At 43.6% G+C, this 27,998-nt stretch overlaps 1 protein-coding gene across 5 annotated transcripts in view; it reads left to right on the plus strand.

Moving 5' to 3' along the window:
* NCK2 (NCK adaptor protein 2) overlaps positions 1 to 27,998 on the plus strand; it is a 142,134-nt gene that overhangs the window by 59,666 nt on the left and 54,470 nt on the right. For all 5 annotated transcript variants that reach the window (XM_077134930.1, XM_077134929.1, XM_077134927.1 and 2 more), the window contains exon 2: positions 6,783 to 6,965. The gene's annotated coding sequence lies outside the window, so the exon portion shown is untranslated. The remainder of the gene's footprint in view (positions 1 to 6,782; positions 6,966 to 27,998) is intronic.

A 27,998-nucleotide genomic window follows, 5' to 3' on the forward strand; every position in this document is an offset into this window, starting at 1 on the left:
TGGAGGCGGGAGAGGTGGCGTGGGCTGGGGGTGTGCTCGCGAGGAGGAGTGGGGAGGGGCAGGATCCCTGTGCCCAGAGCACCGGGGCATGATCGGAAGGGGGAAGAGAGGATTGGACTTTATCTAAAACAGTTACTTCTTCATTACAAGAGTGGAAACATAGTTGTAAGGAAACAAGATCAAACATTGCAGAAAGGAACACAAATTGATAGTCAGATGACACCTGGCTTCACCCCCAAGTTTATTAGTTATAATAGCTTGTATCTAGTCTTCCAGACTGCTTTTCAAGATATCATCTAAAAGGAAATCTGTGTGGGGGTATTAGGGTGGTTCAGTGGTAGAATTCTCACCTGCCTCGTGGGAGACCGGGGTCCATGCACTTTCCCAAAGAACAAACAAAAATTCAACAAAAGGTGCAGCAATAACAGGATACTCAACATGAAAAATAATGAAATGTTACCCAGCCATACAGCAGACAAAAAAGAAAGAGAAAAGAGAAGGAAATCTGTGTGTGTGTGTGAAGGTGGGGGGGACGGTGGGGGTTGGTGGAAGAGGGGAGAAAAGAGAGAGAGTGGGGAGACAGAGGAAAGAGGGACAAATAGGATATGCTTCCCCCCAACCCTAACCCACTCCCACTCCTGTTTGTCTTGCCCTTTCTTGTGTTTTTCCTCTTCCTTTTCAGTCCATCAGAAAAGAGGTGAGGGGCAAGAGTTTAGGCAAAATAGTGAAAACAATGCTTTCCACAAATTCATATTCACAAGAAAGCATTTGGGTCACAGAGATTGCCTAAATGATCTCGAAGGAGAATTCAATGATTTCCTTTTCTTCTGCCCAGCCCCATCACCTGGAGGGGTTTCTACAGCTTTTATTTGGTAGTGCGTTTTAGTATTCACGGCTTCTTTTTGCCAGCCATTTTCTACTGGTGGTGTAACCACACGGGCAGCCTCTTAGCACGTATTGGTGCTTAAGAAAAATGCCGTTTGAAACTTTAAATATGTTATATGTAATTTGATTATCTACTTATGACAATGGGATGTATATAGAAAGACCTTTTTCCTGATTCTGAAAACTACTGTTTGGTCTGGCAGAAAAACCCTTTACATATTTTTTGATGAATGGAGTGCTATTGTATTTAAGAGTCTGGCATTAAGTTCTGGGGAATTGTGATACTGATCAAGTTCCTACATTATTTATTTATTTATTATTATTATTTTTTCTTTTAACATGGGCAGGCACTAGGAATCCAACCCGGGTCTCCGGCATGGCAGGTGAGAGAACTCTGCCTGCTGAGCCACCGTGGCCCCCTATGTTATTTTTTAGGCAGCAGACTGTGAAATTAAGATTCATATTTCTGTCATGTTATTTGAAGTAAGCCTTAATAAATTTTTGGCACCACATGATCAAATTTTTTTTGTTGTTGTTGTTTTTTTTTGCATGGGCAGGCACCAGGGATTGAACCCGGATTTCCAGCCTGGCTGGCGGGAATTCTGCCACTGAGCCACCAATACACCGCCCCACAGTATCAATTTTCAATAATTCTTCAAGTCCATTCCCATGTACCGCAGGTGCAGAATTGAGAGTTGAGAGGATCCTAGTTGAGCCTTCGGGGTTGAGGAAACTGAGGCACAGACTCACAGGACGCTGTGGGGTAGGTCAAGGGAGCCAGGATCTGCTCATCCACTGCGTTTCTCCACTTATTTTAGTTCATATCTTGCATCTTGTCTCATTGTATAGGATGGAGCCGCTGCTTGCAGTTTGTTCTTTGTCTCAGTCCTGGATTACTTGAAGGCAGAAATCTTCCTTATTCCAGAACCACGCTTTCCCCAAACACCCACCTTGGCCACTGCTGTGCTTCTCCGCAGCTATTTGGAGAGTTAGAAATGCATGCTATTTTTTCACCATTTTTATTAATCGACTTCTAATCAACCAGATAACAAAGTATTATGCGTTGGAATTGATGTAATGCCAACCCAATGCAGAAAAAATTCAGTTTTTCCTATTCAGGACAGCTTTGTCTTCGATAGACATCCAATTTTCAGTGGAACTTTGTGAAACTTTGGGACTAGCTTATCGACTTCCGCACACTCTGAGGCCCGACTGGGGATGGCGGGCGATGTTTAAGAACATCTCCTCCGAAGCTTCCGTGTTGCTGATACACCAGCATTGCCAAGGGGCTGAATTTCAGCTGTGCGGGGACCAGGGCTTGCAGTGCAGTCCAGCCATGCAAACGGGCATTGCATTGCATTGCTTTGCTCAGTGTCTGGAGTGAGCGTCTTCCCGCTCAAGTGTGGTTCCCCACCGAGTACAGCCAGGGTCTGCTGGACGGCACAGAGCGGCACTGGCCCTGCACTGCCTGGGCCAGGCACTGGCCACTCCATGCCTGGATCCATGCCTTGGGCCCTGCTTGTGGGCACCTGGTCTGGAGAGCGGCATTGCAGAGCTGGAGGGAGCGGAGAGGGGCAGGAATCCCCCTCATAAGGAGTTTGAGAGTTCAGAGGCCTATATTAATATACCTTTAAAAAAAAAACACACACAAAACAAAGGGAAAGACGAGCATCTTTGGCTTCTGTCTGCAGCTCTGGGCCTGCAGAGTGTGGTGGGTGTGCTGTACGGACAGCCATGGTTAGGTCATGATGCTCGCCTGTCGGACCTGCGACTCTTCAGGTTGTGGATGACCCTAAACCCAGCGGGAGAGTGTTTATCCACAGATCTTCCCTTCATTGCATTAACATCCAAGAGAAGCAGTTATCTTTGAAGATTCAGCTGTCTGTGCATTCCTGGGCTTTCTTTTTGACATGGGCTAGCGCTGTGTCTGCCTGCTTTGAATGGACGCAGCCGGCCATCCGTGGTGAGCAGCCACTCCAGGCAGCTGGCCCCAGCCCAGGATATTTGTGAGGGGTCTCAAGATTCTAGCCCTTGAGGGATGATGTTTGTGAGAAACAAGGGAGCACGGCTGGGCTTTAAAATCAGAGGACCCGGGGTTCAAATTCTGCTAGTGTGACATCAACAGCACTTAATGGCCTCTGGAAGTTTGGTTCCTGGGCTGAGAAATAGGATTTGGGATTCTGCTAACTGCTGAGAATGTGCATTCCAATTAGGCATTTTTCCAGAACAGGGGAAATAACCACAGGGTGGGCTTGGGGACCCTGCGGGACACAGTCCTGAGCTAAAACTCCATCGTTCCCCTGACCTCCACTGGCCTCTGCTCTGACTGGTGGGCCACTGTGAGGTTTGGGGTCTCTTCGAATTAGTGTCAGTTCAGAGCCCAGGTCCAGTCATCTGGAAATATCCTCTTTTCCAATGCACAGCACCGTGGTAAAAGGCCTTTGGGGAAGGCTGACAGGAAGATGAATCATATAAACTTTAGGCATTTTAGTGGGTCCTTCCCCAAAGCCCCAGTCTCCCCTTTATTGAAGGGGCTCTGGGTCTATAAACTAGCTCAAGTCTGGGAATTGATTGAGGGGCCTTAGCTCTCTGTTTTGGTGATTCAGCCTTCTTTCCACCTGAGCCTACAACTCTCAAGCTTATGCAGATTAAATAAGGATTTAGCAGACTGCCCATTTGTATTGGTCGTCTCATCAGCTCGCAGGTCTCTGGCCAGGCTGTCTGGTAAGTGCCTTGACTCTGCGCTCCGCTGTGGTGCCCAGCCCACTCACCCTGGGTGTCTCAGTGCTGTCACTTGAGGCTGAAATGAAAGTAAAGCACTGTGCGGTGTCTAGCTTGGACCAGTAGGTGTTAAATTCTTCTCCCTGCCTTTTGCAGTATTTCCATTAAACAGGGAGAGGTAGTATTACCAGAGCTTTCTGAAAATGGGCCATTTGATGATTTCCGTCCTCTGGACAAATAGGCCAACTCTAAAGCAGATAGAGCAAGTGTCCAAAAGGCACACGGCCCCAGCTGTCCGCAGAACAGAACAAATAGTCCTCCTTAACCCTTGATGCCTTGAGTAAATCTCATTTGCCATGAAAGGCAACACTGAACTTTAAGATTTGGAACGAAACATCTAGTACCACCGAGAAGACACTGCCCAGCCCTGTACCAGGAACTGGGCAATTATCGATGACGGGATCAGCTTGACAGAGGTGTCCTGAGAACAGATTCTGTGCCCAGGACAGAGTGCGTGACTGGGGCTAGTGCTAAGGAATGCCAACCCAGAACGGGCGCTCAGGGTGGAAGCAAGCATTTCCATCTCAGTGTCTCTGAAAATATCACAAAAACCCCAGCTTTCTCAAACCGTAGTGGTGAAAACCAAAACCTCAGCATTACAGAGAATTCTGATAATCCCTTGGATTTTGTAGTGGTAAAATTTTATATTATTAAGGATCCAAATTAAAGCAGAGAAGGAGATACATTTGGTATTAGTATTTATTCCTTTCTATCACCACCCCTTCCTCCCTCCTTTCTTATTTCCAAAGGGAGGTACACCTAGGCCGTGCTGGTGGAGAGAGATTTTTTAGGAAAAAACATATACTTGTTTCATAAATACACATATCCTCAAAGCAACTGTGTAGAAAATCCTTGAATGAATTCTTGGGTGAGGGTGGCTTCCAGTCCCAGTAACCTCATGCCTGATAGTGTCCGTCTGCAGTTTGAGCTGCTGTCTTGCAAATAGTATGTGCTTTCCTGAGGTGGGTTCGGATCATAGGTTGTAATCATGAGCTGGTTTGAAACACTCATCCTTAAAGAGCTTTTCAGTAAGCTGATAACCCCATACTGAACATAAGAGGGGGGCATCTCTCATTTAAACCCATGGAGAAAGCAGTTTTGTGATCATTGTGTTTATTTCTGTCTTATTTAAGGTACATGCTTAGTGTCGACTGTCAGTGACACTAAGCATCCCTGGGAATGCTTTTTCCCAGGGAGAACACTGCAGCCTTCATTTTCACACTTGCATCCCAGTTGGCCACTGGCACCTGTAAATTGGCTTACAGTGGCCGCCGCTTTCATTGCACCTAATCCATGCATTCAATATCTGCTCTTCTCCATCTGGTTATTCCTTTGCAAGACTGAGCTGTGGAGATGCTGCTGCCCTCGCCCACTGCACTGAGTGTCAGAAACCTGGGGGCCACATCCAATCCCGTTACTCTTTTGCTTTGGGCTGGTAGACAAGCTGAAACTAGGTTTGCCATTAGTGTCATTAGCTGTTTTTCTCCCTCTTGCGGCATGTAAAGAGCACGGGATTTGCAGCCTGTTACACTTAACCTTTAACCCTCATGAGAATATTAACTCGTCTGTAAATTTGGGTATTCATGTCTCTCTTCAAAGTCTGTCAGGAGGATTAAACAATACTATGGATGAGAGGCCACACATGACAGAAGGGGCCCGTATTTAGACAACCCAACAGCTCCACAGATACCACCTAGCAGTGGCCTGTGGAATTCTGACTCCAAGCAAACTGACTTTTCAATTAAAATTCTAAACAATAAATGATGTCTAAAATGCTTGAAAATAGCAATACAGAGGTGGCATTCGAGGGCATCACTACCCGGCACGTTTGCAGTGTATTGAGTTGGCTTCCTACAGTAAATGGCATCTGTTATGTTGACAGTGTGTGGAAATTAAGAATCCTGTGGCCATGACTTTGTCGATACCTCCACTTTTTGAGAGAAACTGCCATTTTATTGTAGATATTTAGCAGAGGGAAGAGTGTTATCGTCTTTGTATACGTTTAAACTCTGGCCCAAATCTAGTATTCTCGTTGCATTTGGACAATTTATGTCCTTGTATTAGGTCAATATAATTTTACAAACCATTCAGGCTTTAGAATACTGCTAGAGAATGCATAAAGAGGAATTACTTTTTTAAATAAAAATTTATGAACTTGCCTTGTAACATTTTTGTGAAGTCTACTTAATTATCTTTCTGTATTTGACTAAAATAGAATTTGAGGTTTTTTTCTGTGTTTAACATTTTGGGTCGCATGATGCTCGTGATGAATTAATAGATCTTTTCTGAGTGAACTGTCAAGACAGGTCCCCTCTGGGTTTGAAATGTAATTCAGAATGTCAGCGAGCTCACTCTCAGTCCACCAGGTACTTCAAGATCCCTTCTGACATGTTACCCAAGAACTGAAAAGGTTTACGTTAATGTGGCAAATATAACGCAGCAGCAGATTCTCTAACAGCAGAGGTGAGAGGGCAGGTCCCCTGCCACGTTTCTGTCCTCCGGGTTTCATCTCATCTTGTGGCTTCACAGTGGTTTTCTCAGGTCCCCTGCCACAGGAGCCGCTTTCAGACGACGCTGGGTATCCACCCAGGGCCTTCTCTCCGTGGACGGCAAGTCGGTAGCAGCAATGACATGGCTTTAGAGGCTTCCAGGAGAGGAGTGGGTTCCCAGAAAAAGGCCATGCCCCTTGCACCTTCTTCCCTAATTAGGATCTCAAACTAGCTTTTTTCCACTTGGCAAGCGCCCTTTTGTCTTTGGCAGGCTTTGTAGAATGTGAGTGGGAGGTGCTGGGAGGAGGGGTGGAAGGAACTGAAGAACTGATGTCCCTTGGTTATGGCCCCAATTATCACCCACTGTCCACTCCCACCTCTCTCCCTGCACCTGCTGTTCACAGAGCGTGTGACCAAGTCTCTCTCTGACTATGCTTCAGAGCTGACATGAGGAACGGAATGACGGGAGAATTTTTGTTTTGGTGGAGGCGTGTATATACAAAACACCTTTTTTCTGGGATCCATGAAAAACATTGTCAGGCAAATAACTAGCTGTTTTGGAGCAGTTACTTAAAATCAAATAAACATATCAGTTACTAATATATGGATCTTTCGGTTTCTTTTTAGATTTCATATATTTCTTCTGTACAACTTATTTTCGAGATCATAATCTCTGCTGAGATTTGAGTTGGATTTGAGAGCTTTGAGAATTCCTGCAGCTTTGTAACTTCAAAGGTGTAATCAGCCGAAAAATTAATCTTCTTGAAGTTCTGCATTTTGCCAGTCAACTCTTGTAACCGTGTGCCAAAGGTAAGTCTGGTTTCCTGCTTAAAACAAACCAAAGAAGTTGCTGCTTTTGCCCCAAATGCTTGATTTGTGTACTAGGTTTTAAACCAGTAAAGTGGTAATCATTGTCCCTAATTTGTTGAAGCACATTAAGTTTAAGCTTTCAAAGGACCTGCTTCAAAGGTTAAATTAATCCTGTTCCTGCTTTAACATGTGAAGTTTCAGGATGTAGGTAGGAAACTGCCAGACGGTTCTGCATCCTGTAAGATGCTGCTGTACTTCAGTTTATGCAGCTCTTGTGCAGTGCTGATGGGAATATAAAATGTCACAGCTGCTGTGGAAATTAGGTTGGCAGTTTCTCAAAAAGTTCAAAATCGTATTACCATATGACCTGGAAATCCCACTTCTAAGTATTTACCTGAAGAATTGAACACAGGGTCTCACACACAGACATGTGCATCAGCATTCACAGAAGCGTCATTCACAACAGCCAGAGGTGGAAGCAGCCCAAGTGTCCGTGCACAGTTGAATGGCTGACCAAAACGAGGTTCGTAGGTATGGTGGCGTATTATTCACTGCAGGAGGGAATGAAGTTCTGACACATGCTACAAGGATGTGCCTTGAAGACAATATACTAAATGAAATAAGCCAGGCACCAAAGGACAGCTATTGTCTGATGCCCCTTACATGACATATCTAGAACAAGTGAATTCATAGGGACAGGAAGTAGTGGTCACCACCAGTTGTGCAGGAGGGTGGAATGAGAGTCATTGCTTAATGGTTGCAGTCTTTCTTTCTGGGGTGATGAAAATTTTTGGAAGTCTCTAGTGGGTGCAGAGCCACCTGGACGTGCATGGAATAGGCCAGGTGCATCCGGGAAGCGGGTCCTAAAGTGACCCAGACATTTAAAAATGGTGGCTGGAGGGCCAAGCAGATTCTATTTGGCAGCGTCCTCTGCCTGCTAACAGGAAACGTGATAGCCAGGTCTGCCTTACCATTTGGCATTTGGCGTGTCTGGGATAAGCCGTGAAGACCGTGTGGGCCTGGTGTCCTGGCAGGTGGGGTGCCACATCACCTGCCTTCCCAGCTGCTGGACTCTCAGGGTTGGCGCTGGACCTGCCGGGGCCCCACCTGGGGCTGGGCCGAGGTGCATCCGAGGGGGCCCTGAGTGGCATGCTGAGCCCAGGTGTCTCAGGTCTTAGATTTCCCCACCCCAGTATTCTCTTCTTCTTCCTCTGCTCTTCAGAAGTTGAGCAACGTCTCTGGGCATCTCTGGCTCTGTCCCCGTCTGCTCTGGGGAACAGCACGGTTGCAGCCCTCCCTCAGCCCCGGCCACCGGAATCATTTGTGTTTTTTTTTTTTTACAAATGCATGATCTGCTCTTAATTCTTCCCGGAGATAATTGAGAATTGACTCTCATTGAAGGCTGTCTCGTATTTGCTGGGACTGGAGGATGTGAAGGGCTCTGTGTGCTATGCTAAGCATTTTTTTATCTTTGGAGAAGCTATTGAAGGCTTTTCGAAGAGAGAAGTGTCACAGCAGGCAGAAGGATATTGACTTCACTGGGGGTTAAGTGACCCGTCTCATGGGCTAAATCATCGCTCTGATTTTACAGATTGTCATTTGCTAATATGTATATCCAAAGTGTAAGTGTTAGCAGTTACTCCATAAGCTTCTGTGGAATCCGCCTTGGCTTTGTTTAACTGAGTATTGAGCAGGGGAAAATGAAGTTCTGTCTGTCCCTGTTACCTTCATAGAAATGCTATTCAGTAATATCTCTTAGAAAAGGTAATTTTTTTTTTACTACTTATTTTCATATTAGTCTCAATTTATATATAATAGCTTTTCCTAGTGTTTATCTCCTTAGAAACTTTGCCTTAAAGCTGCTGTTTGCTTTTCCCGTACCCCAGCTTTTTGACATACTGGAGACTGCTGATAACTGGCTTTGCCCATATAAGGATCTTCGAGAATTTTTATATACAAAGCCCATTTCTCTCTTAAGGTTTTAGGGTTACAGTTGCTGCTGCAAGGGGTAGGTATGGAGATTCTCTGATACCTGGAAGTGAAATGTTGGGTTTCTGTCAAATAAGAGGGGATGTCCTGGCCCCCTTACTGCCACTAGCATTTCACAAGGACCTTGGAAGTTCTGGGGCTAGTCCTTTGCAGCTGAGCCCCGACTGCTTCTTCCTTACACCGCATTGAGTCCCAAGGGGGTGGCCACAGAGTTTGGTGTTCAGTTTGCAAACGATAGCCTTTTTAAAGTGGCTAGACCTGTGATAACCGAGTAAGTGCCCACTAAGTACTGGCAGTTGGTAAGCCACGGTAGCATTGCCTCCACCAGGTCGACCTGGAGATGCAGCCAGGGCAGGCAGCAGTAGCCCACTAGACACTGGCTTGCCACCTTGCATACATTATCTCCGGTCTACACTGCAGGTGTTATGATCCTCACTGTGTAGACAGATGCGGCAGACCTGGTTGCCATGGGAACAGCATATCCATGACCCTGTTAGGTGAACCAGGGATGACTCTAGCCTCCGAGAGATAAAGAAACTTGGCCAAGTCCTAACACCAGTCAGTGGCAAAGCAGCTTGTGAACCCATGCCTTCCTGACTGCCAAGACTTAGCTCGTCTGTACCATACCGTGAGCGATTTAATTCATTTGTGTTGTGGTGGTTGGAGCAAGCTCCAGCAACTGAGTACGCTTCAGAAGAGAGAAGAGAGTCCGTTTTGGAAACTTGAGGCAAGGAGGTCAAAGGAAGGTTTGGGGAAGCACTGTGTGGAGAGGAGGCAGGAACTGGAGTCCCTGGAGGGTCTTACCTGAAGTCCCCAGCACAGTTCAGGGGCCGGGTGAGGCGAGGACGAGGCCCTGCAGTTCCCGTCGGGCTGTGTCCACACGTGTCCAGAGTTGTCTCGGGTTGGTGGTTCCCAGCTTAGGAGCAGAGCTGTGGGAGAGGAGGTTGTTTGTTAGAGGGAAGAGAGGTTTGTGTTTAGTCGCTGCCTGCTGTATACCAGGGCCCGCTTCGTGGCCTCTCACACTCCCCACCGCAGCTAGCTGTGTACCCAGTGAAGCGTTGTGAAAGCCAGGATTTGACATTTCTGTGTGGAGTCTGCAGAACAAAAAAGTTTGTGATACTTGAAGTGATTATCAAAGTTGAGTGGAACTTTTTTTTTTTTTAATCTTAGCTAAAATGCCCTAGCCCTGTGGCTTCTTGAAAAGATGTCGTAATGAATTAAATATACAGAAAAGCAAATCCCTGCTGCACTGCTGCCTTCTTCCCACCCCACCCCCCCCCCATCTCGGACTGTAGAAGCTAAACACACAATTTCAGTCATTTGTTAACAAATCTCTGAATTGTACCGTGGACTTTGTGAATAAATGTTCATAAGTGACATTTAAAACCAGGTGATGTGGGGACTTCCCCCCATTTTCTAGAAGAAAATTAACCAGGAGAGGCTAGTTGACTTTCCTGATGTTGGGTTACAGACCTGCTGTCCCCATGACTGCTTCCTTGTCTCAGTGCGGTGCCTTGTGTGACCCTGAGGAGCCCTGGACTGGGAGTGGTGTGCAGGGACAGCCTGCAGATATGAGAAGACCCTTCACCACAGTCCCCGCGGTGCCTTCAATGAGATTGCTGCTTCAGCTGAGGTTGCAAGATTAGGAAAGGTGGGCGGTGTTTTGTCTCGACCACCGTCCTCCAGGAGAAGGGAAGCATATTCCTGCTGCGTGTGTGTTTGTGGGTAGCACACGTAGGCTTTAGGGCAGGCTAGGGTTTTCATAGGTAGTCAGTTGCTCTGCCACTGTGGTACTGCCTCATGGCGCACCTCCAAAAGGGGCAGCTGTGGACGGTGACCTACGAGCATCTTCTCGTGTCTCGCTCTCTGGTGGTCCCGGGACATGGAGTGAGGCCTGGTGATGGTCTAAGGCACTGCTGGCCTCCACCCATCTCAGGTGAGCAATGTGCCTCTGTAGGGAGCAGGTGCGTTTGGGGGTTTAGATTTCTGCATGCCAGAATCTGTTTTCTCACCACATTGTAAATAGTACAGGCTCCAAGAAGTTAGAATTGTTGTTGAAGCGTATTGAATTAATCAAAGTTTAAGGGGAACAATTTTGGTACTGTGTCACCAAACTAACAAACCCCGGTGTTTCTAGGAGGGGAAACGGTAGCTGTGTTCACCTGCTGTCTGTGTGTAGACTAGCAGGCCATGAAGCTTGCTGAGAAATGAAATACACCTTTCGGTCTCGAGGAAAAATCACCCTTGACGGGCAGTGACAGTGACATTGGGAAGCTGACTGATCACATGAGAACTGTCCTGCTGATTTGGATTAAGGATGGTCCTGATTTCCAAATGTCTGTGGTTGTCCCATTACCAATAGACCTTGTCCACAGTCTCCCTGTTTGGAGACCTACACAGCCAAAAGGCATTAGTGAACCATGATAAGAAACATCCCAGAATAAGGACCAGCTCTGAGCGTCAGAGGGGCCTCAGCACGGGGGTCTTAGAGATCCGAGCCCGCTGGTGGGGGGAAGGGGAGGGGGGAAGGGCAGAAGCATTGCGGCTCTTTGACCCTGATTTACTGGGGTTCGCTGGAGGTTGGCATTTTTTTTCATAGTTCGGCTAAGTAGCTTGTCTCCTCTGCCACCAACTTCCATTGTGAATTTTGTTTACAGTTGCTCTAATGTCGTGTGCTCTTTTGTCCCTTCTCCTCCCTGCCCCCCTGCCCCCCCACACACACATACACTCAGTGATCACTTAGGGAAGTGCTCAGCCTCATAAGTGTCACGTTTTCATAGAAGACAGCTTTCTGCTTGGAACCCTCCAGTTCACTCCTTAAATATTTGAGGAAATGAGTGGGAAACACTCCACGGATCTGAAAAGGCCCCTATCTCCTGGTCACATTTGTTTTGAATAGAGTTTGGAGGCATGCATGCAGTTCGTGGCATTACTCCGGTTTACAGATTTAGGATGTTTACAAAGACCACGAGGGACACATCTTGTCAAGATAGGGAAAACCATTGATTCCGGGAAAATGAGAAAGTAGCTTCTGCCCCATCTGTACCCTGGGTCTTGGTGGAGTGGAGAAGCTGAGTACAAAGTGATCTTCAAATTGCTACACCTTATAACCTAATTACTCATTCTTTCTTTCTTTATTTATTCATTTATTTATTTTGCATGGGCAGGCACGAGGAAACGAACCTAGGTCTCCAGCATGGCAGGCGAGAACTCTGCCACTAAGCCACCATCGCGCCACCCTACTTTTTGATTTTTAATGCAGTCTTATTGAGATATGTTCAAAACCCACAAATCATCCAGGGTATATACTCAGTTGCTCACATTGCATGCATCACCACTGAGTACTCATTTTTTCCTTATTTTTTTTTATCATTTTTTATTGTGAAATATATACATGAAAAAGCCATAATTTTCAAAATACATTTTAACAAATAGCTATAGAACAAATTTCAAAGTTTGATATGGTTTACAGTTCCACAATTTCCGGTTTTTCTTCTATCTGCTCCAAGGTACTGGAGACTAAAAGAAATATCCACATCAGATTCAGCAGTCACAGTTATTTTTAAATCCTATCCTCTCTGTTATAACTCCTCCTTTTTTTTTTAAATTGAGATATCATCATGCATATACATTCTGTCCAAAGTATACGATTAGTGGCTTACAATGTCATCACATATGTCTTCATCACCATGATCATTTTTGAATATTTGCATCACTCCAGAGAAAGAAATAAAAAGAAAAAACCTATACATCCCATACCTCTTAACTCCTTCCTCTCATTGACCACTAGTATTGCAATCTACCCATTTTTTTTACCTCTTATTCCCCTCCTACTATTTTTTTATTTTTTTGCCCTTATTTTTTTATTCATCTGTCCATACTCTGGATAAAGGGAATGCCAGCCACACGGTCACAATATAAAAGCTATATAGTTATACAGTCGTCTTTAAGAATCAAGGCTACTGGAACACAGCTCAGCAGGTCTGGGTGCTTCCTTCCAACCACTCTAATACACCATAAACTAAAAAGGTATACCTATATAATGTATAAGAATAACTTCCAGGATAACCTCATCACTGTTTGAAATCTCTCAGCCACTGCAACTTTATTTTGTCTCATTTCTCTCTTTTCCCTTTTGATCAGGAAGGCTTCCTCAGTCCCATGGTGCCGGGTCCTGGCTCATCCCTGGGAGCCCTGTCCCATGATGCCTGGGAGATTTGTACCCCTAGGAGTCATGTCCCCACGTGGTGGGGAGGGTGGTGAGTTGGCTTAGAGAGAGAGAGGCCACATCTTAGCAACAAAAGAGGCTCTCTGGCATAATTATAAATAGGCTTAACTTCTCCTTTGCAGGAATAAGTTTCATAGCAGTGAGCCCCAAGATTGAGGACTGGTTGTCCCCAGTGCTTGTGAGAATACCAGAAATTCCCCAGATGGGGAAGTTGAATATTTCCTCCTTTCTACCTAGAATATATGTATATATTTTCTGGAACTTACAATCTAGGACCTTTTACAACAGGCCCCAACTTGATAACCCATTTGGTAACCCATGCTCTTGACTTCAGTTCAGTGGATTTTTCTATTATAGTTAGTCCATATGAGTGAGGAATGATAATTTTTGCCTTTTTGTTTCTGACATTTCATTCAACATACTGTCCTCAGGGTCATTCATCTAGTTGCATGTCTCACATCCTCCTTCTCCTTTGATCCTTCTCCCAGTCTTTTTTGTCTTGTTTTGTTTAAACATTTTTTTAAATTGTGAAATATAACACATATACCAAAAAGCAATAAATTTCAAAGTACATTGCAATAATTAGTTGTAGAACAGATTTTAGAGTTTGGTATGGGTTACTTTTCCACACTTTTACGTTTTTCTTTCTAGCTGCTCCAAGATACTGGAGACTGAAAGAAATATCAGTACAATGATCTAACAGTCATACTCTTATATTAAATCCTACTTTCTCTGTTATAACTCCTCCTCCTTTGATCTTTCTCCCAATCTTGCAAGGTATTTGGCACATGTCCATTCAAACTTTTTCATGTTGGAAAAGGGCTGTCAATAATATGGGATGGAACTAGTTGATATTTTTGGAGTGGCTGACCTCTCTGGGTTTCAGGACTTATCTGGCCTAGGAACCTATCTGGCAGTTGTAGATTTCTGGAAAGTAATCATAGTGCATGAAACTTTTGTAGGATCTAAGCACTCATTTTTTTAATTTTTATTTTTTTTTACATGGGCAGGCACTAGGAATTGAACCCAGGTCTCCAGCATGGCAGGCAAGATCCTGCCAAAAGGGCACTGTCACACCACCCCTGAGACATTCATTTTTAAGACAATTCTATAAAATGGTCATGTTTTCCTAGTGGTTGGATCCCAAGATCTAATTAACTTTTGCTTGGAAGAGAACGCGTCACATGTGGTTATGTGGGGTCTGGGCTCTGCCTGTGAGTCTCACTGGCTGTATATTAATATCTGGGCCATGGTTTTTGTGACAGTGAAATGAAGGGTGGCTGGGATGAGTGCTGCGTTTGTGATTGGGGAATTTCAAGAATGGTGCTACATTCATGGTTTTGGGCCACAAAAACTTCACTGCTATGTTTAATATTTCTGTAGAGAAAATGTTTGTCCTACCAGTGGCACCTGCCTCTCACCCTGCCCACTGTAGTAAGATCAGGAGCTTTTCTGCCACCTGAATATCAATTCCGGGAAAGGGAACCGAGGATTCTCCCAGGTAGAAGTTGCAGGGACCTCACATAAAGGGAGATTAGTTGATAAAATTTAATTAGGTGCTTGGGAGCAGAGTAGAAAGAGTTAGCATAGCTTCTTTTTTTTTTTTTTTTTGCCCTTTCTACCCAATCCTCTTTTTTCAAATAAGCACAGAGGCCTTTGGCAGCTGTATGAATGATGGCCTGCCTAGTTGCCTCCGGGGATGCTTGGACACTGCAGCCCCAGGCCAACCTGGAGTCAGCTGCAAGGACCAGAGCTTCGGCATTTTTAAAAGCTCCTCAGGGATGCGCGTTTGCTAGCACAGGTGAGAACCGCTAGTCTAAATGGCTTCATCATAACTGTTCCTAAACTTGGTTCCTTACCAGAATTGGGGGCCCAGCTCCAGGGATTAGATTGGAGAGGCTTCGGCATTCATGCTTTATTTTTGAAGCTTCCCAAATGATTCTGAACAGCCAGTTTGGAAGCCTGCAAATCTGGACCCTGGATTTATATTTTCTACCAGCTAGAAAATCCTTGGCTAGTCTGGAGATAAAGAGCACAGATACGGTGCAAGAAGGGAGAAGGGAGGTGAGGGCCAGCACACAGCCTTCTTGTCTGCCCAGTGTGCCTTCACTCATGTTTGTGCCCAGGTCCAATACCTCTGAGTTCTGGGCTAGTTTGAAGTTTGCATTTTTCTTGAGGCTGTTGTTGATCTTCCTTAAAGAGATCTTCTATGCTGGAGTCCTGCATTTGAGAGCTTTCATAAATTCACACTTTAGATAATTCATTTGGCTTTAAAAATTCCATTTCATGACTAATGACAGTGTTTATTGACAATTCTGATCTTTGATCTGTATGGTGAGCTTGCCCTCAAGGGAGACTGGTCCTATGGCAATTTAATAAAATTTGATTGAGAAATAGGAAGCAGCAGTGGACACTGGTTCTATTAAACATATGTGAAATAGAAGCTCTGATACTTTTTTCCCATACCTACATTCTCTATTTTAGAAACCCCTAGTTTGGGGATGATGGATTCCTGGAAAATGTGATTCAGAGACAGTGGGAAAATTATATAACACGCCCATAGTATCTTGTCTGAAAGGGAAATAATAGTTTCTCTTCTTTTAGGGGTTATTTTATGAATCCCTTATTTTTGCCACTGGGGCCATTAAGTGGCTTGCTTGCAAAGGCAGAAGGAATGTGAAATATTTATAACTTTACGGAAGGTAGTGTATACAAAAGCAGTCCTTTACTCTGCAAATTATCTTATATGCCTAAAGTGTTTTAAAATATGCTGCATATATAATAAGAATCTGCTGGTTATCAGGTTTTGCAATTGCTTACATTGAAATGTCTTGATAATCAATGTGGGAACTCCCAGCACTGTGAGACCCGAAGTGTCTTCTGATTGACTAAAACTAACTGAATTATGTCCCTTTTTAATTCTAGAGCTGGATGTTAGTATATTGTATGTCACTTAAAAGACTGACCCTGTGAGAGCCAAAATACATAAGCCTCTTATGTATTTTGCTTGCATTTTGGACAATTGCAACCAGGTTGGATTATTCTCTTATAAGCACAAGTTCCTAGAGAGACATATCACATGTTACCATCTCAAGAATGGAAAACGGAAACAAGCTAATGTATAGAATATCTGGTTCCCTTCCTTTTTTCCTGCAAGACTATAACTTATAAGCCAGAAATTTCCTATTCCCAAGTTAGAGCAAGATTCCAAATGGAGTATTTGATAAAGATCCTGAACTCCTTTGTAGCCCTAGGTGCTCCCTGTCTTTGGACCTATTCTTGACTTGTCTCCACAACCCACTCCTTTCAGCCAAGCAAGTGTCCTTTCCTCTGAAAAGCTGTCCCCTCCCCCACTTTATTCTGGCACAATTTAGAGACATGATAGATTTAGTTTTGAAGGTATGGCTTGAAAAATTGAGCAAGAGAAATGAGCTTTGCTGTGATTCCTCTCTGGCTAAAAGTCCATTTTTGTTTGACAGTTCCTTACAGCTGTTGTCAACCAGCCTCTAGTTGGTTGAATCCCAGGGCACCGCTTATGGCCATGTGTCCTCTGCCAAGTTAATTGATTGGTGCCTTGGTTTTCCAATTTGGAAAATGGGGAAAATGTGTGGTGTTTGTGAGGCTTAAAGGAATCAATAAGTGAAAAGTGTTTAGCATAGCTCCTGACATCAACTTTAATGACATCAACTTCAGTCATTGCAGTTTTTTGAAATTAAAACTTATGGCAGAGAGGCATTTCTCCCTATTTCTCTAAATATAGCTTAATAAAGCAAACATAAGAAGACTTTGAAATGTGGAGAGAAGGCAGACCAGCTAGGAGCCTCAGGGCCCGTGAAACAACATGTAGTGAGTTTCCTTTTGGCTCATATGTTCCAGGTAGGGTGCTCAAGAAGTGGGCAGCCCAGAAACTTCAAAGGGAGCAGACAAAAAAAGTCCCAAGGAAGGTCTGCTCTTAAGCCAAAGGAACAGTCTTGCAAGATAGAACTTTTTAGATAATAACCATTCCACCCCAGCCAAATATGACTGGACAAAACTATGACCCCACCCCCTACCCCCATCAGCTAATGCCAGCTGGAGAAACCCAGGCCTCTGCCCTGTAATGTGATGCTCCTCCTTCCCCCATCCCCATCAGAGCTCTATCAGAGAAGACCGAGTGGGAGGCAGGGCTGTATCTCCTGTGGTGGCCTCTCCTGCAGCATCATTGGAGGCCCCATGAGGATTCTGGTGTCAGGGGAGACCAATGGGAAGCCAGAATTTTCACTACATTGAGTGTTAACTTTCAACTTTTCTTTTTCCTTTTGAATTTTTCAAAATTATGTTTGATGGTTGAACACAAAGTTTAACATTTTCTGATGTGGTCATCTATATATGCAGAGGAAATATTTAAAACAATCAGAGTACAAAAGGAGGAGAGTTTTCTACATTTCACTTGAACTAGTACAATGTTGACACCAGTGTACTGTGATGAGTTATGTATGTATAATGTAATATCTAGAGCAATCACTAAAGAAGCTCTATAGGCCATGTACTCAAAACCACTTTAGACAAATCAAAATGTGTCCACATAAGTAAGAAGGCAGGAGAAAGAAAGCTGAGAAATGAAAAACAAAGGGAACAAGCAGAAAACAGAAAATAAAATGGCAAACTTAAGCCCTAATGCACCGGCAATTAACGTTAAATGTAAATAGTTTAACAATTGAAAGGCAGAAATTGCAGACTGAATAAGAAAACATGACTCCAATGCTTTCTACAAGAAACTCCTTCAAATATAATGGTATATATAGCTTGAAAATAAAAGAATGGGAAAAATATATACTTTGCAAGCATTACTCAAAAGAAAGCAGGAGTGGCTATGTGAATATTAGATAAAATAGACTTTAGAGCAAAGAAGATTACCAGGGACAGAAAGAGACATTTCATAATGATGAAAGGATCAGTCTACCAAGAAGACATAGCAATCCTAAACGTGTATGTATTAAACAATAGAACTGTGAAGTAAGTGGAGCAAAAGATGGTAATAAACAAATCCACAATTATGGTTGGTGATTTCAACACTCCTCTCTAACACTAGATAGGACAACTAGACCAAAAATCAGCAGGGATATATAACTCAACACCATCAATCAGCAGGATGTAATAAGCATTTATAGAACACTGTACCCAATACGGCAGAATACACATTCTTTTAGAACACACTGAAATGGAAATATAGGTCATATCCTGGGCCATAAAACAAATCACAACAAATTTTAAAGAACTGCAATCACACAGACTCTCTACCCATTCAATAAAATTCTTCCTCTTTGCTTTAGGATAATAAAAAATCGATCTCAAAAGGTCACATATGATATGATTGCATTTACATAGCATTCTCAAAGTGGCAAATTATATAAATGGAGAGTGGTAGAGATTGGTGGTTCCGAAGTGTAGGGTTGGTGAGTAGGAAGGGTAGGTGTTAGAACATAAAGGTGTTGTATGACGGACATCTTTGTGGTGGAATAGTGTTGTGTCTTGACTTTGGCGGGACCTACGTGGGTCTATGCATGTGACCTATACATGGTGGAGCCTATGTGGGTCTGTACATCTTAGAATGACATAGAACTACACACACACATTGTACCGGTGTCCATTTCCTGGGTTTGATACCGTGGGTATGTGAAATGTAACCATTGGGACAAATTCAGTGAAAGAGCTAGGATCTCTCTCTACCATCTTTGCAACTTCATATGAATCAATAATTATTTCAAAATAAGTTAAAAATTAAAAAAAATGTTTTTTTAAGGATCATCTCCTTTTCTGTTTTGACAATAGCCTGTAGTTTGGGATCTAAGAAATTTCCAAGTTTACTTAGCAATTGATGAATAAGGAGTAAGAGGGAAAAGGATGAAGGGAGAATTGAGCTCATGTCAAGGCAGCTGTGGAATATGTTTTTGTATCACCCATTTTCCCTGTGTTCTAATGCGGGCCCAACCCTACTCTTTTGTTTTAATATGTAATTATATTCCACAGTAATTTACCCTGTAACTAATTGATGCTGTTCAACTGGAAAGAAAGTGTAAGCAAGGGGCACTGACCAGAAGAGTACAGTTAAATAAAGCTCTGGTGAAACACATACGGACACACGTGGCACACCAATCTGGCATGTGATATTTAAGAAGTGTTTAAATCAATAGGGAGAGTAATGATTTTCTTTGCCTCTCAAATCTAGGAATCAGGACAGAAAACAGTAGAAGGCTCTGCCCGTCATGCCAGCTACTGCAACCGGGATGCCTGTTTTCCCAGAAATGCACCCACGAGCACCAACCTAGGGTGAAGGCTCATTTTCTCTTGATAGGGCAGGTCAGCTAAGTTCGAAACCTCGGCATCCTTGCATCAGTAGATTAAAAAGTGCTCTGTAAGGAAAAATGCCATCTTTTGTTCATCTTTTCAGCTGCACCCGTAGAAAGATAGCTGCTACTGCCCGAAATGTCATCTTTTGATGTAAACTACAGATCTATGCATGAGTTCACGCGCACTCCATCTTGTTGAGGCTTGGGATTTTCTAAAAATAGGTATTATATTTCATTGTGGCTGGAATAAACTGATGCCTTGTATGGGGTGTCCTGTCCTGGATGGCAGGGTTAGGGCTATAGCCATGCTGACTGGTGTCTCGGAAAGTTCAGCAAATGTGAACCTGCAAAATGTGAACTGCAAATGCCACTGACTTCCTGCTGGGCCTCTGTGGTCCCTTTTTCAGATTTTGTGTGTGATACTTGATAGGTACAATGTAGTGAGGTATCCTTTCTATAATTATGAGGCATAATAATAAAACAAATGCCTGTGAACTCACCTCCCAGCTTAAATACTAAAACATTATTCTCCACCTCATCTCATTCCATTGACCCCTCTTAGGGGTTTACCACTACCCCAAATTTTATTTTTATTGTTCCCTTACTCTTATAAAAAAATTAGAACAGTTTGTGATTTACAGAATTATTTTCATGATAGTACAGAGTTTTCCTGTACCTCCCACTCCAGTTTTCCCTACTGCTAAAAGCTTAGCCACATTAGTATAGTCCACTCTTTTTCAGTTAACTGAGGCTGTATTGATACATTATCAGTAACTAAAGTCCATACTCAATTCACATTTCCTTAGCGTTTCATCTGACGACTTTTTCCTGTTTCAGGATCCCACCTGGATACCATGTTCCTTTCTGGGGTCTCCTTAGGCTCCTTTTGGCCGTGACAGCTTCTCAGACTTTCCTTGTTTCCGAGGAAGCTGATGGTCCCTCAGGTGGGAGTTGGTCGGTGTGTTTCTCCCAATGAGAGAAGTCAAGTGCCCTTTTCATCTCCGCATCACGTTGCAGAGTCCCGGTTGTTGTGCTCGCCATGGTCTCTCCTCGGCCACAGCTGTTCTGTCCTTCCACCCCGTCCCCACCCTTAGGAAGGGGGTGGCTCTGCAGCCGCGCTTCAGGCACGGATGTTACGTGCCCCCTCTTGAGGACATAGTGTCTTTGTTTCTGAGACTTCTGCACTGGTGATTTGTCTCTTCCCCTCTGCGTATTTATTTGGTCATTCGTTCCCCAGGTTCATTGTACACATTGGTAAGCCTGAGCCCCATTGCTGCGACCTGCTTGGTGTAGGGCGTTATACAAATGAAACCCATGTTGTGTGCAGCCCTTTCGCTTTTGTTCCTCCTTACTCCCCTCGCCCAATGCAACATTCCTTTTGTAGAATCGTCTCCGTGATTGTGCAGAGATAGAATTTGTTTGTTTTCACCGTTGCATGACGGGAACATTTACTATTAAGCCACACTTTAACTAGAACACCGCGTCTGTCATTATGTAAGTGGATACTGGTGTGCTCATATAGCAGGAGAATCTTAAGAGTCCTGTAGATGCCCGGAAAGGCCCATACATGTTTTGTGTTTTGCAGTGTTCAACAGTGTATTTTTTTTTTGGTATGCTGTATGGTGAGGTCACAGTTCATGCTTTCTCCACGTGAGCATCCCGTTATTGCAGCTCCATTTGTTGAATTTTTGTTTGGTTGTTTTTTTGTTTGTTTGTTTTGTTTGGGGGGAGTTGCATGGGCTGAGACTCAAATCTGGGTCTCCTGCATGGCAGGCGAGAATTCTACCACTCAACAGTGTATTTTTAAATTAAATTTTAGAGTTGATAAAGATAAATAAAAAAAATTTTAAATGCTGGGCTTTTTTTTTTTTGAAGTATTTAAATTATCTTTGCCAAGGATACAATCTAATCTTAGGGTGTGCCTTCTTAGTAATCAGTGTGCTTTTTAAACTTCTGTCTTTCATACATTTATTGTTGCACTAATCAGTCACTAGAAAGAATGGAAAGATTCACCCTTCCTTATTGATCCATAGTTTATGAATATTTATATTCCATGCATTTTCACCCTTTCACTCAAAATAGCTGAATGCTATAAATTTCAAAATTTTAATTGGAAATCTTTTATAGCTTCCATCATATGATTATAAGAGCCCTATTATGTAGAATAATAACGAATATATAAAAAGCAGGATTGTTTTAAATGCGGTGTCTTGAACTCAAATCCATCTGCAAGGTAGGTCTTGAGTATAGGGTGCAACAGCCCACAGGCGTCTTGTCCCCACGTGTGGGGAATATGGAGGTGGCGGCTGTCAGCAGTTGCTCAGAAAGAGCTCCAGCAGCCCTTCGTTCCCGCACTCCGTCAGATATTTGCCAAATATATATGTGTGCTGGGCACCCTTCTAAGTTTACAAGGAATTTACAAGGAGAAAGAATCCTGGTCCCAAGGAGTTACATTCTGTGAGGGAAAATAGACAATAAATAAATAAGTGTGTGTATGAAGTACTGGTAAGGGTATAGGAAAAGAGAAAACAGTAAAAGGGTGGGGGCAGTGGAGGTGGAGAGGTTAAAATAGTAGCAGCTATTTTAGATAAGGTGGTTTAGAGGTGGGAGATGAAAGAAGGGGAGAGGAGCAAGGGAGGTGGCATTTGAACAGAGGCCATGTACGAAGGGAGGCAGGAAATCGTGCGGGTGTCCGGGATAAGAGCTTTCCAGGTAGAGAGAACAAGTGTGAGGCCCCAAGACAGGGGCTTGCTTTGTTCTTCTGAGGAATGGCAAGGGGAGGGTAGCAGGATAGGAGTTTAGAGAAAGAGCCCGGGGTCATGCATTTTGGGGTCATGATGAAGGTTTTGGGTTTTATTCGAATGTGATGGGAATATACTCAGAAGGAAACATTGTGGGGAGCACAGGAATTTTTTGTTTGGATGGCTAGTTTGGTTTGCTGATTGGTGAGAAAAATCAAGAGTTCCCTTTTGGAACATATTATATTTGAGATGTACATTAAATAGTCATGTTCAATAGGCAGTTGAGTGTAAAGTGTGGAGTTTAGGGGATTTGGGGGTAGAAACCTACATTTGTGAGCAGTCTGCATGTAGATGGTATTTTCAACCAAGAGCATGGACAGAATCATCTAGGGAACTAGAGAAGCTAGATGAGAGGCCTGCTGATGGCCTCAGTACTCGTGTGTCTGTAGATCAGAAGTGCAGATTGGAGCCAGCAAGGAGGCTTAGAAGGAATAGTTGGTGAGGAAGGAGCAAAAGCAGGATTGTGTTGTGTTCTAATTTGCTAGCTGCTGGAATGCAATATACCAGAAACGGAATGGCTTTTAAAAAGGGGAATTTAATGAGTTGCAAGTTTACAGTTCTAAGGCCGAGAATATGTCCCAATTAAAACAAGTCTATAGAAATGTCCAATCAAGGGCATCAAAGGAAAGATACCTTGATTCAAGAAGGCCGATGAAGTTCAGGGTTTCTCTCTCAGGTGAGAAGGCACATGGCGAACACAGTCAGGGCTTCTCTCTCAGCTGGAAGGGCACATGGCGAATACGGTGTCATCTGCTAGCTTTCTCTCCTGGCTTCCTATTTCATGAAGCTCCTCGGGAGGCATTTTCCTTCATTCCAAAGGTCACTGGTAGATTCTCTGCTTCGTGGTGCTGCAACATTCTCAGCTCTCTCTGAGTCTCCCTCTCCAAAATGTTTCCTCTTTTATAGGATTTCAGAAACTAATCAAGACCCACTCAAATGGGTGGAGACATGTCATCCCCTAATCCAGTTTAACAACCATTCTTGACTAAATCACATCAACCAGGGAGATGATCTCATTACAGTTTCATATATACAGTATTGAATAAGGATTATTCTACCTTTAAGAAATGGGATTTATATCAAAACATGGCTTTTCTTAGGGGGCATATATCCTTTCAAACCAGCATGTGTGGTCTCCAAAAATCCAAGTGAAAGGCATGTTTCAAGAAGGGTGATCAGCGCATCAGCTATTGCTGAAAATTCACGTAAAATGAAGACGGTTGGATCTGGCAATATGTTAAGGTCAAAAGCCATTTAAATATATTAAAGAGAAAATGGATGGTGAGACTGGACAACCCTGGCTGCTATGAAGGAGTCATCTGGTGATAGCTGAAGTGGGCGAGGGACAAGAGAGAGTGTTTTCAGGATGGAGGTTACTGCGGCATGTTCTATGCTAAAGGGAATGATCTAGAATAGAGGGGACATTCCTGTCAAAGTAGAAAGAATAATTGCAGGAGCAGATTCCTTTATGAGGTGAGAGGGGACAGGATTTGTGGGACAATAGGAGGGTGGGGTATGGGGGCCCAGAAAGCTTGTCCCTGCTAACCAAAGGATTGGCAGTGTCTTTACAGGCATAGGCAGGTGCAGAGAGTAAAATAAGAAGTGAGCTCATTCATCAACTGAAACTCGAAAGAGGAGAGTGTGGAGAAGAAAGATTATGAAATGAACTGCTCAGAGAGGGAAAGAGTGGGTCCACTTGGGAACTGCGTAGGTTACCAGGCAACACTGAGGGCCCATAGGAGGCCAGTGGTCATAAATATGACATGGGACTGGCCAGCGGGCTGTGCGTTTCTTGTGCATATTCGGCTGCCCCATATGGGGTGTGGATCCAGCCAGGGTTTTGGGTGTGACTTAAGAAGAGAGGCTAGGGAGTTGTGGGTGCATGTAGGGTCATTGAAGGACAAGACGGGTGCAGTACCTGAGCTGGGTACCCAAGGAGGGAATTGTGAAGGTGCTTGTGAACGGTGAAGAAAGGGCAAGGTGGCTGGATTGTGTGGGTCCTGTGGATCGGAGGAATAGGGGAGAGTGCTGGGAAGCCGGTGGTGGAAGTCTCGATGGGGTACCTGAAACTGAGCTTGTGGGTGCAGTTGGTTTAGGATATGATGATGATGCAAATATGTGGGTGCAAAGTTGGGGTGGAGGACAAACTCACGGGAGGAGACGTGGTCAAGGAACCTAATTTATGAGGTGCTTTCGTGCCACGCTTCTGAAATTTTCTAAACACGCCTCTGGTACTTTTGGTAGCCATTTCCAGCAACTGAGATTTCTTTTAGAGCTCTTGGCATGTGTCCCGAACTAAGCTTTGCCTCACCTAAGTCAAGAGTAAAGGTAATCATTCTTGGAGTAGCCTAAAGTGCCGAGTGAGAAGACAATGAAGTTGGCTGCCGGTGGGATCCTTGAGGGCAGCAGGGGAGGTGGCCAAGGACCACCCCCCCAGAAATGTGTTTGTGCTGTGGAGAGAAGAGGAAGCGGTGGTGCTGGGTGGGTGGGAATTATGGGGCAGACACTGAGAAATGTTAGGGAACCAGTAGAAGGTATTATTTAAATGTGCTGTTTGATGGGAGTGAAGGCGGAATGGAAATCAAATACCAGAAATTTCATAACCCAGTTTCTTTAGTTTCTACAGCAACATTATGACTTGGGAACTAGGCTAGAGGAGAAAGCTAAAATTATCTCTGTGTTGTGGTCATCATCATAAGAAGAAATACCGGCCCCTGCCCCTTTATTTTGTGAAAAAAGATCCATGTGTGAAATTATGTCAAGAGGGCTTGGGCTGGGCTGGAATACTGCTGGTTATTAAGAATCAGCCGCACTCATTCTCAGACCAGGCGGGAAATAGCCAGATGTGCCTGGAGCATTCTGTGGAACCAGGAAGTAAAGGAAGTGTTCGATCCATCAATCAACAAACCCACATGAGGAGGGTATGCCAGAGGGACACAGGAGCCAACTAAAGAGCTGCCAAAGTTTGGAAATCATTTGAGCAACAAAGTAAAGTGATATTGACTTATGACCCCAAAGGAAACATAATTATCCACGAGTCCATAGTGATATAAATAAATTATAGGATAAATAAATGAATAAATGGACAAGAGACAGCGCTCCAGTGCAGAATTCCAGGTAATGTATGTAGGTGCTCTGTCCCCAAGGAAGTGGGACAGAGCTCCCCAGCCCTCAAACCCAGGCTGCCCGCAGGTCTCCGTTACAGGATAGACTATGGAAAGGGGGAAAGCGTTTGTTGTGGGGGAGCCCGAGGGACCCCACACCAGCAGGGAGAGGTGGTGTTTTGAGATGCTGGGATGGGAACGGGTCTTCCTCCCAGGAAGCCGGAACCGGAGACATCACACAAATCCCAGCCAAGGGGCAGAACGCCTGGCCAGTACCCCTCAAAGCTGCCAGAGTCCTCAAAACCAAGGAGAGTTGGAGAACTGCTGTGGCCCCCAGGAGCCTCGGGGGACACAAGTCAATGTAACGGGGAATCCTGGGTCGGTCCTGGGACAGAAAATGAAGTTAGGTGAAAACGAAGGAAATCTGAATACATATGGACCTCAGTTAAGAATAATGTGTCCACATTGATTCATTAATTTTAACAAATTTATCAAACTAATGTAAGGCGTTGATAATAGAGACGCTGCATATTATCTAGGAGAATTATGTTATCTTCTCAGTTCCGATAATGTAGAACTATTCTACAAAAGTAAAAAAAAAAAAAGAGTCAGCCGCAGGTACGAAAAACCTTTATTTCCTCCTTGTCTGTTCCTGAATGAGAGAAAAGCTTTCTGTAAGGAATGTATATTTGTTTGGATTAAATCCATTTTAGCATCTGTCTTTCCAAATCTGGCTGTGGCAGTGTCGGGTGGAGATTCAGCCCAGAGGATGCCCAGGTCACCTCTGGGCCCCGCCGCAGGGTTTGCTGCCAGCCCTGTCCCTTCATGTGGGAAAGTCTAAATCACGGATTTAATGCTTAGGAATATAGGCATAATCTGTGTACATGTGAAGGACTAAAACGATTTTGGCAGCATCGTCATTTTTTTTTTACTTTTTTGTAGTATAGTATAACATATATGCAAAGCAAAGAAAGAGAAAAGCAGTAGTTTTCAAAGCCCTCTTCAACAAGTGGTTACAGGACAGAGCCCAGAGTTTGTCATGGGCTACCATACCATCCTTTCAGATTTTTCCTTCTAGCCGGTCTAGAATATAGGAGGCTAGAGGGCTTAAATACTTTTTTATCATCACAATTGACTTCTCAGCCTCATCATTTTTTAATGTTAGGAGACCCAGATAATAAGAAGCATGGTCTTTTACAATTACTTTGCTTTTTGTTTCATTCAGCCTTGTGTGCTTCAGTATTAGGCAGGGAATCATGAATAATAGGATGAAAGGAAAAAAAAAGCCAAGTATCGATTAAGGTAGCTGAATCCATTGAGGTGAGATTGAGGAAGCGCACGGCATTTATATCTTTATATGTTTGTGAAGTAGGTGGTTCAAGTTGCAGAAGTTAAAACTGCTTTTGTGGTTGCAGAAAAGTATTAGTCCTAGAAACAGTGATTGCTCTTTGTCTTCTTTTGTAGCATTGGTTATGCAGTATATCTTGAAATACTTCACTAGATCTTGTGTTTTAAACAAGAGTCTAATTTTAGTGAAGGATATCAATGTTCATTTTCTTTACAGGTTATTTTCTTTTCGGGGTGTTTTCCCATTGCTGTCTTCTCCCCCAGCACCCCACTACTATGACAGCTTTCACCTCAGCGTGCAGTAGTGTCAGTTGTTCAAGGGAGTTATTTGGAATTGTATTTGCTTTATATTAACATAGTTTTATTCAGTTGACAGCGATTCTCAAAAATGGTGGTAATGGGGCATCAGTTAACTTTCACAGCCTGGTTCCCCATGTAATGAGTGTTTGACACCCCTGCGGAAATGCAGAAAGGCTGGCAAACTGTGTACTCTTTCATGACTTGCGTGATAAATTATGTGTAAAGTAGTGCTTTCCAGTTTCTAGCTGAAGCAGTAGTGTCACCATTTATGATCCTATAATATTTCCCAGACTCTAATGAGTCGTGTTGACCCATAATCTGGTCTTTTGGATTAATGATTATGTCCATGCACACCATAGTAAAATGATTTTTCTTCAGTGATTAACTAGTGGAAAACTAGTTGATAAATTCAAACTTTAAGATGTTTTTGTTTGGTTTAATTTGGGGGGAGCCTGATCCAGCAGTAAGGATGTGTTAATGGTAGAAATTCGGTTGGGGGAAAGAAAAAGTTTGGAGGGGTACCCCGGAACTTTAGATTTATTATTAAATATAAAATTTTCTTTGCATTAATCAATTCCCATCTGCTAACAAATCCTATTGAGGATCCAGAATAAAAGAAGGTTTGCGCCTGCCATGCAGGAGACCTGGTTTAATTCCTGGTCCATGCACGTCCCAGGAAACAAACAAACAAAAATAAAACGAACAAAAATTCAACAAATAGTGCTGCAATAACAGGAATACTCACATGGAAAAAGATTGAAATGTGACCCTGCCATACAGCATACAAAAAAAAAAAGGGTTTACTAAAAAATCATGAATTACATGTGTGCTGTTTAGTAAAGTTCTTTTTTTTTTTTTGGTGTAATCGTTTTTTAAAGATGTTGAATCCTGATCTGGGTTTTTGGGGACATTTCCAGCAGACAGTGGGGCCACCC

Source organism: Tamandua tetradactyla, chromosome 17 (assembly GCF_023851605.1).
Source record: "Tamandua tetradactyla isolate mTamTet1 chromosome 17, mTamTet1.pri, whole genome shotgun sequence".
Classification (NCBI taxonomy): domain Eukaryota; kingdom Metazoa; phylum Chordata; class Mammalia; order Pilosa; family Myrmecophagidae; genus Tamandua; species Tamandua tetradactyla.